Raw genomic sequence first — 16,525 nt, forward strand, 5'->3', positions numbered from 1 at the left:
TTATTAAAAAGCTTCTGCACAGCAAGAGAAACAGTGTGAAGAGACAACCCACAATGTGGGAGGAAATTTTTACCAGCTGTCCCTCAGGTAAAGGTCTACTATCTAGAATCTATAAAGTACTTTAAAAAATCAGACCTCCCAAATCTAAAGACCCAATCCAAAAATGCGCATCTGAAATGAACATACATTTCTCAGACAAAGAACTAGAAGCAGCAAATAAACACATGAAAAAAATGTTCAACATCACTGGTCATTCAAGAGATGCAAATGCAAACAATGCTGAGATTCCACCTCACCCCAGAAAGAATGGCTGCTATCATGAAATCAACCAATAACAAAAGCTAGCAGGGTTGTGGGGAGAAAAGAACCCTTCTTCATTGTTGGTGGGAGTGTAGACTGGTGCAACCACTGTGGAAATCAATATGGAGATGCCTCAAACAAGTGGGATTAGAAGCCCCATTTGACCCAGCTATTCCCCTCCTGGGGATCTTCCCCAAAGAATTAAATGAATCATACTACAGTAATATATGTGCACCCATGTTCATAGCAGCACAGTTTGTAATAGTTCAAACTTGGAAACAGCCCAATTGCCCATCAACTGGAGACTGGATAAAGAAAAAAAATTTTTAATAAAATGGAGTACTACTCAGCCATAAAGAATGAGAAATTAGGGACATTTATAGCTAAATGGATGCACATTGATTCAATATGCTGAAGTGAAATAAATAGGACACACATGTGTAAATACTGAATAGTATCTCTGGTATGAGAAACTGAAAGTGTAAATAAGGATCAAAAGGCATAATAGATATTTTGAAATAGGAAGAAAAGCTCCAAAAGGGAGGGGATAGTGGGAGGGATTTGAGAAAGAAAAGAAGGGAATGGAATTAATATGAGAAAATGAAAAAATGGAAACAAAGTCTTTGTAAATAGGGAGGGATGGAGGGATTGAAGGGAGGCCAGGGGAATGGGGAAAAAATAAGAACCAAGATAAATTATGTAAATGTACAAATTTCCAATGATGAATGTCATTATAACATATACCTAAAATGTGCCAATAAAATTAATAAAAAGTGAAAAAAGTGGCTGTTATGGATTCATCAATAGGAAATATAAGAGTAGGGCCAGGGATTTAGCTCAGTGGTTCCACTGCCTGCCTCGCAACAGCAAGGTCTTGAGTTCGATCCCTGGTACCAAAAAAAAAAAAAAAAAGAAAGGAAATATAAGAGTTAATTAAATTAGTACTTCTGTCTTCCACTTTTAGGCTGGTAAAATTATTGTACTCATTTTTTATAAATTGAATTATTCATGGGAAAGTATGTCACCCACCTTTATGAAAACAGATATCACAGAAAAGGTAGCTCTATGTATAGACTCCCCAGAAAAGTAAACTTGCTAAAAATGTGTCTCAAGTATAATTATTGTTCTGGCTGAAAAGGGAAGTTTGGGACTTTGAAACATTAGGACTTTACTTTCATGTAAATCAACCTTGCATTGGAGCTTAACGTGTTTTTTTTTGTGACACAGTGATTTTAGGGGGCAGTAGGTTTCATGCAACTTAATTATAAGTGTCAGCTGGAAGACCTACAAAGACACTGTCAGTTACCGAGTTTCTTAGCAAGCCAGTAATGTGGTAAGGCTGTTGTACTAATAATGAAGTTTTAATTAGCTCTCAGAAATACTGAGAGCTTGTTTAAGGCCTCCAAATTGGATAGTACATGCTTAGCTAGAAGGCATGAATGCATCCCAAACATATCAAAAAAATTGTCAAATGCATCGTTTGCACATTATAAGATAATAGCTAGAAGGCTTAACATCTATCTTAGAAGAATTGTATGTTTAAAAGCTTCAGAGAAGTTCCTTTGCATACTTACATGATGATTTTTAAGAATACTTTTCTATTTTAGCAAGTGTCTCTATGTATTTATTTATTTATTTCCAGAGAATTGTTGGGTAGAAAACACATTTTAAACAAAGTTTGAATTATCTTTATTCCAAAAAGAATATTCTCTATTCATAGTTATTCCAATATATATCATGTTTTTACTTAAGATACTTATTTTTGCTTGTTCCCAATATTTAACACAGGAGAAATTATGCCAGAATCCTCATTCCTAATCCTTAAGTAGCTCACAAAAGCTATCCTTTAAATGAGAGAGAGAGAGAGAGGAGAGAGAGAAAGAGATGCAGAGAGAGACAGAGACAGAAAAAGAGAGAGAGAAGAGAGAAAGAGGAAGAAGGAGGAGGAAGAGGAGAAGGAGGAAGAGGAGGAAAACTGTTGACTTAAACTTGTACCCTTCAACTGCTGGGGAATTTTTGTCATTTAACCCAATAAGTGGTCTGCATGAAAGTGAAATCACTTGCAGTAGAAATCAACATGACATAATTCACAGTGAAATGGGGATTCACCAATACTTTGTCTAACAAATAACACAAACTAATGTTTATTCTATGGTGTGGGGGATATTTGTATTTGCAACTATATGTCAATTCTTCAAATAAATTATCTACCAAGTTTCGGCATGATTTTTCCAACAAACTTCTTGGTAACACAATGTCTCCTTCTGCTTTTGCAGCCTTGTCATATAACAAATGTTTCTCCCCAAAATGGTTTGTGTCTCACCAGTTTCCTCAGTTAATGCTTTTATTTATTTTATATTCAAATAATTTTATTTTGTAATGCCCATCATGCAACCAATTATTCTTAGCAATTTCTCCCAATCAGCATTGGTCTGGCTACTATACATGTGATGTGAGCTTTTCTACATCAATGTCACTAACAACAGAAAGATCTTCTTTGTTAAAATTTGCAATTTCATCACTTATTCAACTTACATTGTGGGTCTATTGTGAGTGGTGAATGGGTGACTAGTAAAGAATATTGGTGAGGGAGACAGAAATAGGCAGTTATGCATCCTGGCAGAGGGGGATGTTTGAATGCAGTCAGAGGTTATCATTGGTATTTTATGCATATTTTCATGAGGAGATAAATTTTGGTTATCTGCACAAACTCAGAACTGAGAAGACTCAGATAAACAGTTCTCCTGTAAGGAGGACCTCTGATATAAGCCAGGTTACAGTTTAAGAATTGAACAAGACAGCTTTAATATTTCTCCCAGCTTGACTAAACTTTACACAGGCTTCCTGACTGGCAGCCTTGACTTTCCTTTCCTCAGAGGATTTAATTCAGAAAACTAGTAATTGTAAATTCTTTCTCTGACCCCCTGAGATATAAATCTTTTCAAGAGCCTCTGGCCAGTTTTAAAACATGGAACTAACTAACTGTCTTTCTCAAAGGATTTAGGAGCTATCTCTCTGAAAAGAAAACACTCAGGGAGATGGAGTTCAGGCCTCCCAGTTTCTGTGGAAGGCAGGAGCCTAACTTCATACCTCACCTACCCCAACCCCAACCCTCCTATCTGAAAGGTGACAGACAAGATCCTTTTTCTTTGGGGAAACCCTGTGAGCAGATACAGGTGACTCAAGTCTCTTGTCCCTCAGTCCCTAACTTTACCTTGGAGAATCTTTCCAGCCCATTTGTTTTTGTGTTTTGTTGGGGTTTGATGGAGCTCAGTCTAAGTTCTGACCTTTCATCTGCATTGCATTAACCTGTACATCAAGTCATATTTCATCAACTATTCTGCAATATTTATTTTTTATTTTCCCTACCCTTTTCCTTTTATTATTAGTACATATTAGAAGTGCATAATGGTTACAATCCACGTGGGGTGTTGGTACATGCATATAAAACACCTTCCTTCTTTTTTTTTTTTTTTAGTACCAGGGATCGAACTCGGCTCCTTGTGCTTGCGCAGCAGGCAGTGAAACCACTGAGCTAAACCCCCGGCCACATCTTCCTTCTTTTATTCATCCCCTTCCTGCATCTCTTGGATCCCTTCTGTTTTGCAAAACATCTATCTCTCTTTTGCCTATTTTCTATCTTTTACTTTGCTCTTTATTTATATTTTGGATTGCTCATATAAGAGAAACCATACCATATTTATGCCAGCTTTCCTTATTAAAATAGATCCCTAGAAATAAAGCATTATCATTCATCTCATTGTGATTGTAATATCAGTTTCAAAACTATGCAACTGGCATTATATGAGGGAGATTACATTAAGTAAATAAAACTCCAAAAAAAAAATTTCTTTATCCTAGTAATATATTTGTCTTGCCTAAAATTTTAGAAGATTTCTTTGAAAAAGTAACATTATTTTGCTTCAAAATGCTGCTCTGATTATTTGTCTTTCATTATTTATCCATTTAACACCCATTTATAGAACTGTTCCATGTGTGCTGAGAAACTCTAGGCAAATAAAATTTTAAATCCTTGTTCTCGGGCTGTAGAATCATCCACCAGATCATTCTTAGGTAAGGTTGATTTAATATACTATTGATCCAAAGAGTCTGAAAGATTCAAGAAGAGAAAACAGAGCAAATGCAGCTTCTTTCCTCTCTGTATATTATATCCATACAAATTGGCAGCCTTCATTTAAATAGAGAATTAAGTAGACTTAGTGCAACAATTAAAGTTTATTTTCATATTTTACCATTTGTCTTGTTCTATTTGCAACATTTTACTTTATTTTTTTTTATTTTTTATTTTTTGGTACCGGGGATCGAACTCGGGTCCTTGAGTTTGCGCAGCAGGCGGCGAAACCACTGAGCTAAATCCCCGGCCCCATTGCAACATTTTACTTTAAACCACTATTTTATTTTTCACTGATGACATGAGACATATAAAAACTGATCTTAACAAAAATGCTCATTCTCAGAAAGAATTTTACAATCTTACATGTTTTGTGTAAGAAAAGGACATGAACAGAAAGCGAGGGAGAATAAAAGCATTGTATTCAGAAATTAGAATATGAAAGATAATAAAGAGACGGTAAAGAATAATTTCTTTCAACTATTAAAAGTACTGGAAAGTTGGGCCGGGATTTAGCTCAGTGGTTCTGCCGCCTGCCTCGCAAACGCAAAGTCCCAAGTTTTGGTCCCCATACCAAAAAAAAAAAAATGGTATAAGAAAGGACTTTAAATAGCTCTACAGTGTTCATCTAATGCCGTTCAGATATTTAGTCACCATGAAGCAAGATCTTGGGGAACTATTTGCCTTCACGATGTAACCCCTGTGATAGTTTTTCTACTGGACAAGATTCTCAATTCATTACCTGAACAGAACTGAAAATTACATGCACTGTAGCCTGGTATCATCTTCATAGTATACATTTAATTAATTATTCCTCTTTAGCACATTGTTTGAAGATGAATGTAAGTGATTTTTGGTTCTTGCACATTTGAAAATTTTCATAACAACATATTTAATAAAATGCATTGAAAAAATATTCAGAACTTGTACTCTACACTCTTACATTCTATTTTTTTGTTGTTCTATTTTTTGGTATTGGGGATTGAACTCAGGACTTGGTGCTTGCGCAGCAGGCGCCAGAACCACTGAGCTAAATCCCTGGCCTGACACGCTTGCATTTTAAAATGACTCCTACAGACACAATTTATGTTTTACTCTGAGGTTTATTTGGGGTGTGAATTCAGGTATCTGTGATCCCAGCTTACTGGACTTGATATGTATTAAGTTCCTTAATCTAAGTGCTTCTTTCACTTATGCTTCCCGATCCGCTGTCTACAATGCTCATTCTACAATCTAGCTGGCTGCTTAACTATAGATTTCATTAGTTGATATTCTTGTCTTCGACCTTATTCTTACATTTTGACCAGAGGCAAACCCTGAGAGGAAATTAGAGAGAAGAATGGAGTGGATGCTGTATTATCATTTTTATATATTACTAAATTGATTTTGCCAGTCATTTAGGAAGAAATTGTGTATCTGCAATCCTAAGTAAGACTTTGCATTGCCCGCTAAGTGCTGTGACTGGTTTTGTTAATCAGATTTCACTATCCCTCAGCACGTATTACTAGGGGATGATCCGAGGAGTGGAGATCTTTCTATAAAACATACATCAGATACTGCCATTTCTTTCTAAAGAAAAAAAATCTTTAAACTGTTTAACTTCATCTTCTGAAAAAATCCTATTCTTTTCATTCATAAATGGGCTCCTCCCCGCCATTCTGGCCCCAGCTCCACTTCTCTTCCGCTCTAAGTACATTAGTTTTCTCACTTTCTCGGGGGAGATGAGGGGGTTTTTTACTGCCTGGTGATCTTTGAACTACTCCCTGATCTTCATAAGCCTCCCTCTTCCTGTCAACTCTGTTCTGATAGCATGGTCTTAAAACATCCTTGGCCACTTCAAAGTAGTCTTAGTGTCTCTCTGACACCTTCTATTTTACTTTGTTTTATGATACTTACCTTCTCTGGACATTATTTATATATTTAACACCTGTCATTTGAAACAAAATATTGGCTCTGGGGGGAAAGGAATTTGACTGGTTACAGTGACATTTTCAAATCAAAAACCTTGTTAGACTTGTAGTAACTGCTCAGTATCTGTTGAATGAAATTCAGTCATGGGCACAAGCCTTAATAGATTTGCTGAGGCTTTGTCTGTGCCAGCGTCCCATTATCCTGTGGGGGCATCACATGTCGATACCGGATACCTGTGTTTCAGCACTTTCCCATCGCTGGGACAAAATACCCCATCATTGATTTTTGAGGATTAAATCCATAATTGGCTGGCTCTGAGACTAGAAGAGCATGGTAGAAGGGTCTAGGCAGAAGACAGCTGCTCATCCCATGCCATCCAGGAAGCAGCGAACGAAAGGAGGAGCCAGAGACAAGAATATACTCATCCAGATCAAACCACCAGTGACCCATGCCCAGCTAAGCTTCACTCCTAATGGCACAATTAGGTGCAGAACTCATCAGACAAGTGTGAGTCCTCTACTGTCTAATCACCTGCAAACACAGGAGACGTTCGGGGAATATTTTAGATCTAAACCAACCTGAGTCACCTGAATCTTTCCACAATTAATTCTCAGCACTCTTGTCAAACAATGTTGGCTTAGAAAATGAACTCCACTTTCACGCTTTCCTGCATTTAGAACCACTCTAGCTTTTTAAAAATTAGAAGAGCATCAGTTTTTATATGAAGTATTAACAACCATAAAATATTAGTGAATACGTTTAAGCAATTTAAATGATATATTTAATAAACTGTCAAGAGAGAATGTTGAACCAATTTTACATTGTTCTCTTTTCTATGAATTCACCTGTACTTTCTACCAAGATTCTAATAATAAAAATATATAATATTGGTAGAGTATTTACCATGTTAGAGACATTCATAACAGTGTTACAGAAATGATCTCATTTAATCTTCATAGGACTTTGTGAAGACAGTACTCCCATTTCCAAAAGATAAGCACTAAGCCACAGAAAACGTAATTTGCCCAACAATTGGCAAGGTCATGAACCAGAGAGTGGCTGAATTGTTATGAACCCTAATAGGAGGCTTTCTATTTCCAGAGTTTTCTTCTAAAAAGCATCACTACATTAGTCAACTTTCCCATCGCCGGACACAACACTGGATACTCACAACTTAAAAGAGAAAAGATTTAAATTAGCTTAGGATTTCAGGAGATTCTACTCCATCCTTTGCTGACTCCAAGGCAAAAACATCATGGCAGGAAATAGTAAAGTTGCTAAGCTGCTCAGTTCGTGGGAGATTGGCAGCAGAGCAGGAGAACAGTGCCGGTCCAGAAAGGGTAAAGGACCAGACAGACTACATGGCCACACCTCCATGTTCCAATGCTTCACCAGTCCCTGGAACTCCATCCTAACCACCACAAACACCTAGTCCCACTTCTTTGCCTGTGGTCAGTTATGTCCCTCTATTCTTTACATAGCACTGAACCGCCCTCAGCTATGACCCTTGGATACAGTGGACATCCTTTCCATGAAACTCAACCACAGGGTCTTCATGAACAGTGAACAATCAGCCACAGTGTCTTTGTGAGTTCAGAAGGAGCTCACAAACTCAGCTCAGCTCTTAAGAATGCAGTTGAGCATGCCCTAACCTACCCTGTCCTTGGGGTTCTGCATTGCTTCCTGCTCCAACACATACAACCCCAGCCAGACTTGGCCACTCTCCTCTTCAATCTCGGGTGCCATGTCAATACTTCTCAGCCTCTATTCCTGGTCTCCTCTTTGGTGTTACTGCATTTCCTCTTTCTCTTCCATGGATGCATCTGCTTATCTCTGCTATACTCACATTTTCAAACCACAAACTATATTAGGCCTGTAGTAACTGCTCAATAAGTATTTGTTGACTGAAATACAATGTCACATACCAGATTTGCTGAGACCATATTTGTGCCAACATCCCATTATCATTGAGGAGCATCCCACACCAGGTACTGAGTACCTGAGTCTGTTTAGTCAACACCAGATTCCAAGGTCACCATCTCTTTCAACCTCCACTGTCGTGCCTCTTCTCTTTACTTGGGAAACTCTTACCTTCCAGGTTTTACCTCTGATACCATCTCATTAAATACATTTCTTGACTATCCCAGCTGTCATGAACTGCATGCTTATGTTCCTCCACATGCATACGTTTAAACCCTAATACCTGTTGCTATAGCATTTAGACATAGCAGCCTTTGGGAGGTAATTAGGTCATGAAGGTGGAGGCCTCCTGATGGGATTAACGCCCTTTTAAAAAAAGATCCTGAAAAACTTGCTTTCCTCTCACTTTCTCAGCCCTGTGAGGACACAGCAAGAAGCTATCTGTAAACCAGGAAGAGACCTCTTTACAGGAACCAGGTCCTATTGGTATCCTGTCTTGCAATTGTAACATCCCAAATTGTCAATGATAAATGTAGTTGGTTAACACAAAAATACATGAATAGATAAATAACTTGCCTGAGGTGAAATGTCTACACAACAATGGAGTTGGGATTTGAACTTAGTGGCCAGATACTATGAAATTTATCACTACCTTATGTTTTCCTTTATCATCATCCCCACCAAGCCTTAAGGATCACATTTTTTAACACTGCAAGACAGCTGAAAAAAAGCTTTGCCATTGTCAATTTCCCCATTTATAGAATAAAGGAGGAGAAAAGCATTTTTTGGTACCGGGGATCAAACTCGGGTCCTTGCACTTGCAAGGCAGGCGGCGGAACCACTGAGCTAAATCCCTGACCAAGAAAAGCATTTTTTAATCACGTTTTGAAACCTCCATAATCACAATGGGCTGAGGAGATGGTTTATTGTGCTTTCATCTGACACCTACAAGCTCAGGGGACGCAGTGTTACCTCCCTTAGATTTATAAGGCTTTGCTACCTTCAGAAATGAGTTTTCAGAACTGTGGCTTTGTGTTTGCCTAACAAACCAGCAGCATTAAGGCCATACTAAGTCTGTTGCGGCTGTGGTGTTCGGAATCATTTTTTTTTTTTTAAATCAGAGAGAAACCTTTATTTCCAATAAATATGCCTACAAGAGATGGTTCATTGATCTACTATAAACAAGTCTCTCTTCACATACAGCACCAAAATGTATATTTAAAAAATTAAAAAACACACAGCCCCACCCCTCACACACACATCTCCCCAAAAGCCACACAGCCCAGACCGAAAAGAAAAAACAGGTCAAACTCAATACCCTCGCACAAAAGTCATCTTTGAGTTAGGATTTACAAATTTATATATTCTTTCCTATGAAAAACAAAACAAAAAATAAATGAAAAACAAAGGGTAAGAAAACACTGAAAATAAAGGCCTGACAGGACTTACGAGAATTAACAAACATCTTGTCTGCCTGGGAGCTAACAAAGCAAAAGAATGATTAGTGCTCTTCATGTGCTCTGAATGGGACCCTTACGTTAACTGACATTCCCTAATAATGCAGCACTCAACGACAAGGTAAACCCGCAGGGGTCAGAAACACCAGGAGCACTGGGACAGTAACAAGCAACGTGTCGAAATCCTGAGGATGTACCACAGTGCATAGACGGCTCAGACTCCTAAAGTGTCTTTCCCGTGGGTTTGCCAGCATTTAAAAGGGACACATTCCCTTTTAAAAAAAGATTCCAGGTCAAAAAGAAAAGTACAAAGGGGTGAAGGGTTCTCTACTGCAGGGAAAGTCTTTCCGTCACAGTCAGAGGGGAGGTGAGTCCTGTGCCATCATGGCAGTGCCAAGGTCTGCCTGCACCAGCTCTACTTGGGCTCCTGGATCACACCCTTGCCGAGGTCTGTCATTCTGGGATATTTTACTTTCTTCTGGCCCAGCTCGTTCTGAGCCCAAAGTAGTAGTTTCAGTAATTTTGCCAGCTTGGGTGTTGACTCACGATTCTCATAATCTAGAACAGCTTGTTTAACTTCACTCCACGCCTTTTGCCTCTGCATCATGTGGAGAAGGTCTCCGAAGGGTGACCTCTTGGGGCTGTCAAAGGCCAGCAGGGCCATTGCGCGCTCCAGCTCCGTGAGACACTCTCTGCTTTCCTCGCCCTGCTCTGCCAGCTGTGTCTGGGCGAACTCCAGGGCCGCCTCAGTCTCAGGCTGGCGGATCAGCTCAATCAAATGCTGTTGCTGCAGATGAAAGTAAAGATACCGGTTTGTGTCCCAGGAGCTCTGGATGGAGGCTGTTGATCAAGGCGATGGCCTCTTGAATCTGACCCTTCAGAATCATCTCCCGAATCTCGATCCGTTCATCAAGTGTTTCTAGATCCACACTTGGTTCAATTCCAGATTCCATTCGAAATTTTTCTGATGCTTCCTTAAAGCCCTCTGTGACCAGATAGTTAGTTCATGATGAGTCGATTCATGTCTGCCCGCTGGACATGTAAGTTACTGAGCTTTTCCATCCACTCATCTTTTGTGATTTCATCGGGCTTTTCTGCGTAATTCATTCTGATTTATTTCTTTTTCTTTGTTATCATGTGTATTTGGCAATTACACCGGCGCCATTCGGTGCTCTCAGTGAAGTTATTAAAGCACTTCTGTTTCTCAGGAGGACGCAGCAGCTCCGCACCTCAGCAGTTATACGGTCAACAGAGACAAATATTCCAAGCAGCAACTTAAGTCCTCCAGTTCAGCCGTGCTGATCCCGCCTCCCGCGCGACGCGGTACGGGAGGGGGCGGGGGGCTCTGCGGCCGCTCCGGGGCCGTCCGGGGAGGGGCGGCTGCGGCAGGCGCCCGTTCACATCACCAATGCAATTGTAAGGAAATTGGTTTCACAACAATGGAAATGGAGAAAAAAATAATCTCTGCTTCTGTCAAATAAGGATGAAATTAGAATTAAAAGGATAATATTTTCTGAAGAAATACTTTTCTAAATAGATCTAAGATTCAAATCAGAGACCACGTTTAAGAATAATAATAATTGTACAACTGAATGATTTTAATTTCCACATCATAAATTGGTTAATAAAAGAAAGGGCAATAACACAGAATTAAAATATTGAAAAATATTGAGAAAAGTAATGAGGAAGCTAACTCTATACCATCCTTGTGAATTTAAAAAATACATACAATTACATAAAGACATTTAAATTGAATGATATAAATTTCTTTCAACTTCTGAAAAATTGTAAAACATTCTAAAATAGTCTCCATTTTACTAAATAACTAATAATACTGAAGAAATGTCTACAATACTTTGAGGAGAAGATTGACAATTCAATGCCAATTTGTTCTTCTAACAGTAAAAAATAACAGAAATATATTGCATAATGTTCAAAAGTAGCAACAGAAAGATGCTGCAAATTTGAAAAAGTTAAGATCAAACAAATGCATACAAATGAATAAATGTGGATGAATAAATGTTACTAAACATGACCAGAACTGAAATTAGAATTTGAATGTGCAATTAAATCATGACAATTTTTGTAAACTTTAAAAAGTGTATGTGAAGTACATTTAAATGACAGTTTTTAGGAATAGAAAATTTCAGATTGAAAAGGTAATACAGAAATAAACTTTACAAGATTAAAAAAATAGACTTGCCAGAAAACTTTGGGAAGAAAAAGAAATAAAAATTTAATCAGAGTGCCCAAAGTATGAGTTCAGGGGAGAGTTGATTTTATTGCCATTGATATTTAGGGAAGTTATGAGTTTCATAGATGTTTTTCAAAAACTAGAATTGAATCTCTTTAAATCTTCCACTTAATACCTGTAATTATAAGCACATAACTTTGTATCCATATTGCATAAAACAGGAAACAATGAGAAATATAACACTGAATGTATTTATTAATGCAGAAAGGTTTACAAATCATTAAAATGCAAGTAGTTCAAAATTCTTCTCAAAATGTGATTAAAATTAAATTATATAGATCTAAGTATAAACATACATATGTATATATAGTATAAAAACTATCAGAAGAAATAAAATAAAATATTTTAGAAAAACATTAAAAAATTGGCAACAGAATGCAAATATATTCAGACAAGGCAAAAAGAAGAAAGAAAATTTAATGTAAATTCTATAAGACCAGGAATTTTTCTCCACATAATTCTTTTCAATTCCCATCATCCAGCAAAATACCGAGCAAAGAGTGCCTGAAGAGTATTTGTTGAATGAATATTAAATTAATGCAAAATAAAAGCAATAAATAAAAGAAAGAGAATCATTTCCCATTACCATTAAGGGTACCAATCATACTCTAGATAATGCGTGAGTCACCAATTTTATATGCCATCTGTGATATATGTCAAAAAAATTGAAATACATGGAGATTTTAGACAAATTGTGAGCAAAAGCTTCTGATGTACTAAAAATATTTTAAAAATCAAGAACATAAAAATACTCAAAATATTAAATTAATGTATATTTAACTATCTTCATCATCTTAAATGGCAGAGTGAATAAATCATTAATCAAATATTATCAAATATTATATATTTCTTATGTTTATGCCTCAAGAATAAAAATATTGTTAGGCTTTGGATCTAATATGTTCCCCAAAAGTCTCATGTGTTGAGATGTAAGGCTTTTAGAAGGTGATTTGATCAGGGCTGGTGTTATCTTCATTAGTAAATTAATCCAGTGATGAGTTCATAGCTGAACCTGTTCGGAAGTGGAGACAGGTCTGACAAGGTGGGACAATGGGGCCTGAACTAGAGTGCTGTATTCTTGTCCCCAGCTCTTCTTTTCCCTCCCTGCTTCCTGGCTGCCCTGGATTGGGCAACATTCTTCTGCTTATCTCTTCACCATGCTGCTTCTGCCCAGGAGACAGCACTTCATGCATGGACTGAACCCTCTGAAACCTTGAGACAAAATAAACCTTGCCTCATTCAAATTGAAGTAGTCAGCATATTATTCCAGTGACAGAAAAGTTACTAATACAAATACTATGGGAAAATGAAATCAACTTTTGATATTTAAAAAGTGGACTCTATTTGTTCATCTGCCTGGTTTTTTTGATTGAGTCATTTTTTGGGGTTTTGGGGGGATAAGTTTTAGTTCTTTATATAATCTAGATGCTACCCCTCTTCCAAAAGAGCAGTTGGCAAAACATTTTCCACTCTGTGGGTTGTCTTTTCATTCTTCTTTCTTTTGCTGTAGAGAAGCTTTTAATTTAATGTAATCTCATTCGTTCACAGTTGATAGTATTTTTTGCATTATTGGATTTCTGTTCAGGAAGTCCTTGCCTATGGCTTCAAGTGTCTTACTTATGTTATTGTCCAGCAATTGTTTTATATCTAAATTTTTATCCATTTTGATTTGATTTTAGTAGAAGGTTCAAGATATGGAACTAGTTTCTCTCAAAAGAAACATTTCAAATAGCCAAAAAGTACATGAAAAATATTCAGCATCTTTAACCATTACAGAAATAGAAATAAGGGCCAGGGATTTAGCTCAGTGGTTCTGCCTCTTGTCTTGCAAGCGCAAGGTCCCGAGTTTGATCCCCGGTACCAAAAAAAAGAAATGGAATTCAAAACAAGTGAGATTCCATCTTGCCCTCTGATGATAGTTAGAACAGCTATCTGCAAGAATTAAGAAAAAAAAAGCAATTAATGCTGGTGAAAATGTAGGGGAAAAGGAACCCTTCTGCATATTGGTGGGAATGTAAACCATAGACCACTATGGAAATCAGTATGGCGATTCTCAATACTAAAAAGAGAAATTCAATTTGATCTAGCTATAATGCTTTTCAAGATATTCCTCAAATGAAAACATCATACCTTTGTGATCCATGCATACCCATGGTAGTAGCAGCACAATTCACAATACCTAAGCTCTGGTAACGGCCTAGATACCCATCAACAGATCAATGTATAAAGAAAAAGTTGTATATTTATAGAGTGGAAGAATGAAATCATGTCATCTGCAGGAAAGATCGATGGAACTTGAGACTATAATACTAAGTGAAAAAGGTCAGACACAGAAAGTTAAATGTCACATGGCTTCACTTATAAAAAAAGCTTAAAATAGAAATGGTAAGAAAATAGAAGGCAAAATTTGGGAAGATGGAGAAGGGGAGAGGAAGGGAAGATAAAGGAGGAGAAAAAAGGGTTGAAAATGATCAAAGTATGTAATAGGCATATATCAATTCCTGAAAATGAACATCACTATTATGTATTGCAAACATACACCAACAAAAAGCAGGATTCTGATTTATCATAAAATGTTTTTCTAAAAACTCAAAATTTGAGCAGTTATTCAAAAGATTATGAAATCTGAGTGCTGAATTTCAAGGACATTAGGATTATGTTTAAAGTTTTATTTGGATAAATTCTTGGCTTGAAATGTTTTTATTTAAAGAATATACTGAGTATCCACTCAAAAAAATGTAAAAAAACAGGAAAATAGAAGAAAATAGTTTATAAATAACAATATTAATAACTATTAAAAGAAAAATAGAAAAAATAAACATTCTCTTAAAAAGCAAATGCTTTAAATAGGGCAAGTAGTTTCTCACAAATTTAAGTGACAAAAACAGAAAGAAAAATTACAAAATAATAAAAATAAAATTTTAAGTAATATATTTGATTATTTTGATTGAAATGGCTTCTGAAAAACGTAAAGTAATTCAATATTGATGCAGTAAATGCAAAATATGGATTTTCCTAAACCTAAGAAAAAATAATACATATATACATGTTTGCCCCTAAATGTCTGAAAACTGTCAGTAGTGGTTGGTAAACTGATTTTTTAAAAAGTTTTGATCACATAATGTATTGGATATCTTTCATAACTCTCAGTGTTTTATGTAAATGTAGGACCTGAATTATTTCCCCCATGAATAGTTTGTACTTTTTATTTTTTCAAAGCTTTTTTTTTTTTTTGTAAAGGGAGCAAACTGTGACCATCATTCTTTTGCTGTATGTCTTCATTCCCTTGTCTTCATTACATTCTGGAAATCTGGTTTGTGTTGTTCTCCTTCTCCAGAAGGGTGGTCACTGATTACCTCAGACTTGCTGGAACTGCTGTCTACACTCAGGTCTTGTTCTCTGTGACTTGAAACTGTATCCCAAATATTATTCATTCCAGTACTTTTTAAATGTAGGCCTTTGAAATAATTTGACGTAACTTTAAAGTTATAGTTAAGCACTTAACATAATTTTTACTGATTACCTAGCCATTCTCTTTTCTTTAGTTAAAGAACTACTCAGGAAGTGAAATATTTTTCTCTGTGGCCAAGTTATTGTTAACATTTTCAAGGGAAAATTCTCTGAAATATTTTCTTATCATTGCCATATTAATTCTCAGAAGAATCAGATGTACTTTCCCTTACATGTTTAGGGTAACAGAGAGAAAGTTTGGTGGGAAATTTGAAAGCAGAAACAATCCTGTCACCCATCTGCTTTACTCCTCTCTAATCTATAGCTATAAACCACCGACACACACACATATTTATTTGGGAAAACCCATCCTATTAGCTTATAATAATCTCATGAAAGTGTCAAAGAACAAAGCTAAAAGCTTAAAATGATAAAACATCAAAATAAATTTTAGTGCAATAATAGTTTCCACAACCCTTTTAATATCATTTTACAGGATTTTTAAAGAATATTTTCAAGTTCCCTTTTGAAAGATCAATCGAAAAGAATTAATGTAATGTGTTCTGCTTTCTGCTTACATGTAAAATAATTCCTCTTGTAGTGTCATTTATTATCTTAAATAGTTATTGGAAAAGTAAAAAGCTATAGTTTATAACCTATCTAGACAGATACTGATGCTTCATGACTTTCATATCACAAATAGGGCAATTTCAATTGAAAAGTTCATCTGATTCATAATTATTATTTTACCAGTAATAGACTGATTGTGATATTCATCTTTGTGGCCTTATTATCAAGTTCAATAAAATTTGAAGGAAAATTAGGCAAATGATGCTTTATGGAGATTAAAATTACAATAAGGAATTTTAAAAGAAGGGGAGAAGTAAGGCTCTAGGTAGGTATCTTTAAACATCTTACAGCACAGACATGGAATGAGTAGAAATCCTAGGAATTCTACATCTCTCACTATCCTACTTTAGGAAAGTCTTCCCCTGGTAAGATACTTCTAGCTGGTCAACTTCACATATAGGATCTAGACACAGCATTTTGTATGACCTGCATTTTTGTTTATAGTTATGAAAATTAAGTACAAAAGACAGA

The 16,525-nt window shown here is 36.4% G+C and overlaps 1 protein-coding gene and 1 pseudogene across 4 annotated transcripts in view; one reads left to right on the plus strand and one right to left on the minus strand.

Annotated features, from left to right (window-relative positions):
* The window catches only part of Cntnap2 (contactin associated protein 2), a 2,081,788-nt gene that overhangs the window by 664,698 nt on the left and 1,400,565 nt on the right, over window positions 1-16,525 (plus strand). The gene's annotated exons all lie outside the window — the stretch shown is intronic.
* LOC101704411 (glucose-induced degradation protein 8 homolog pseudogene) lies at window positions 9,116-11,005 on the minus strand (annotated as a pseudogene).

Source organism: Heterocephalus glaber, unplaced genomic scaffold, assembly GCF_053883595.1.
Source record: "Heterocephalus glaber isolate CG9 unplaced genomic scaffold, H.glaber_assembly_v1.0 deba00000818, whole genome shotgun sequence".
NCBI classification, from domain to species: Eukaryota; Metazoa; Chordata; class Mammalia; order Rodentia; family Bathyergidae; genus Heterocephalus; species Heterocephalus glaber.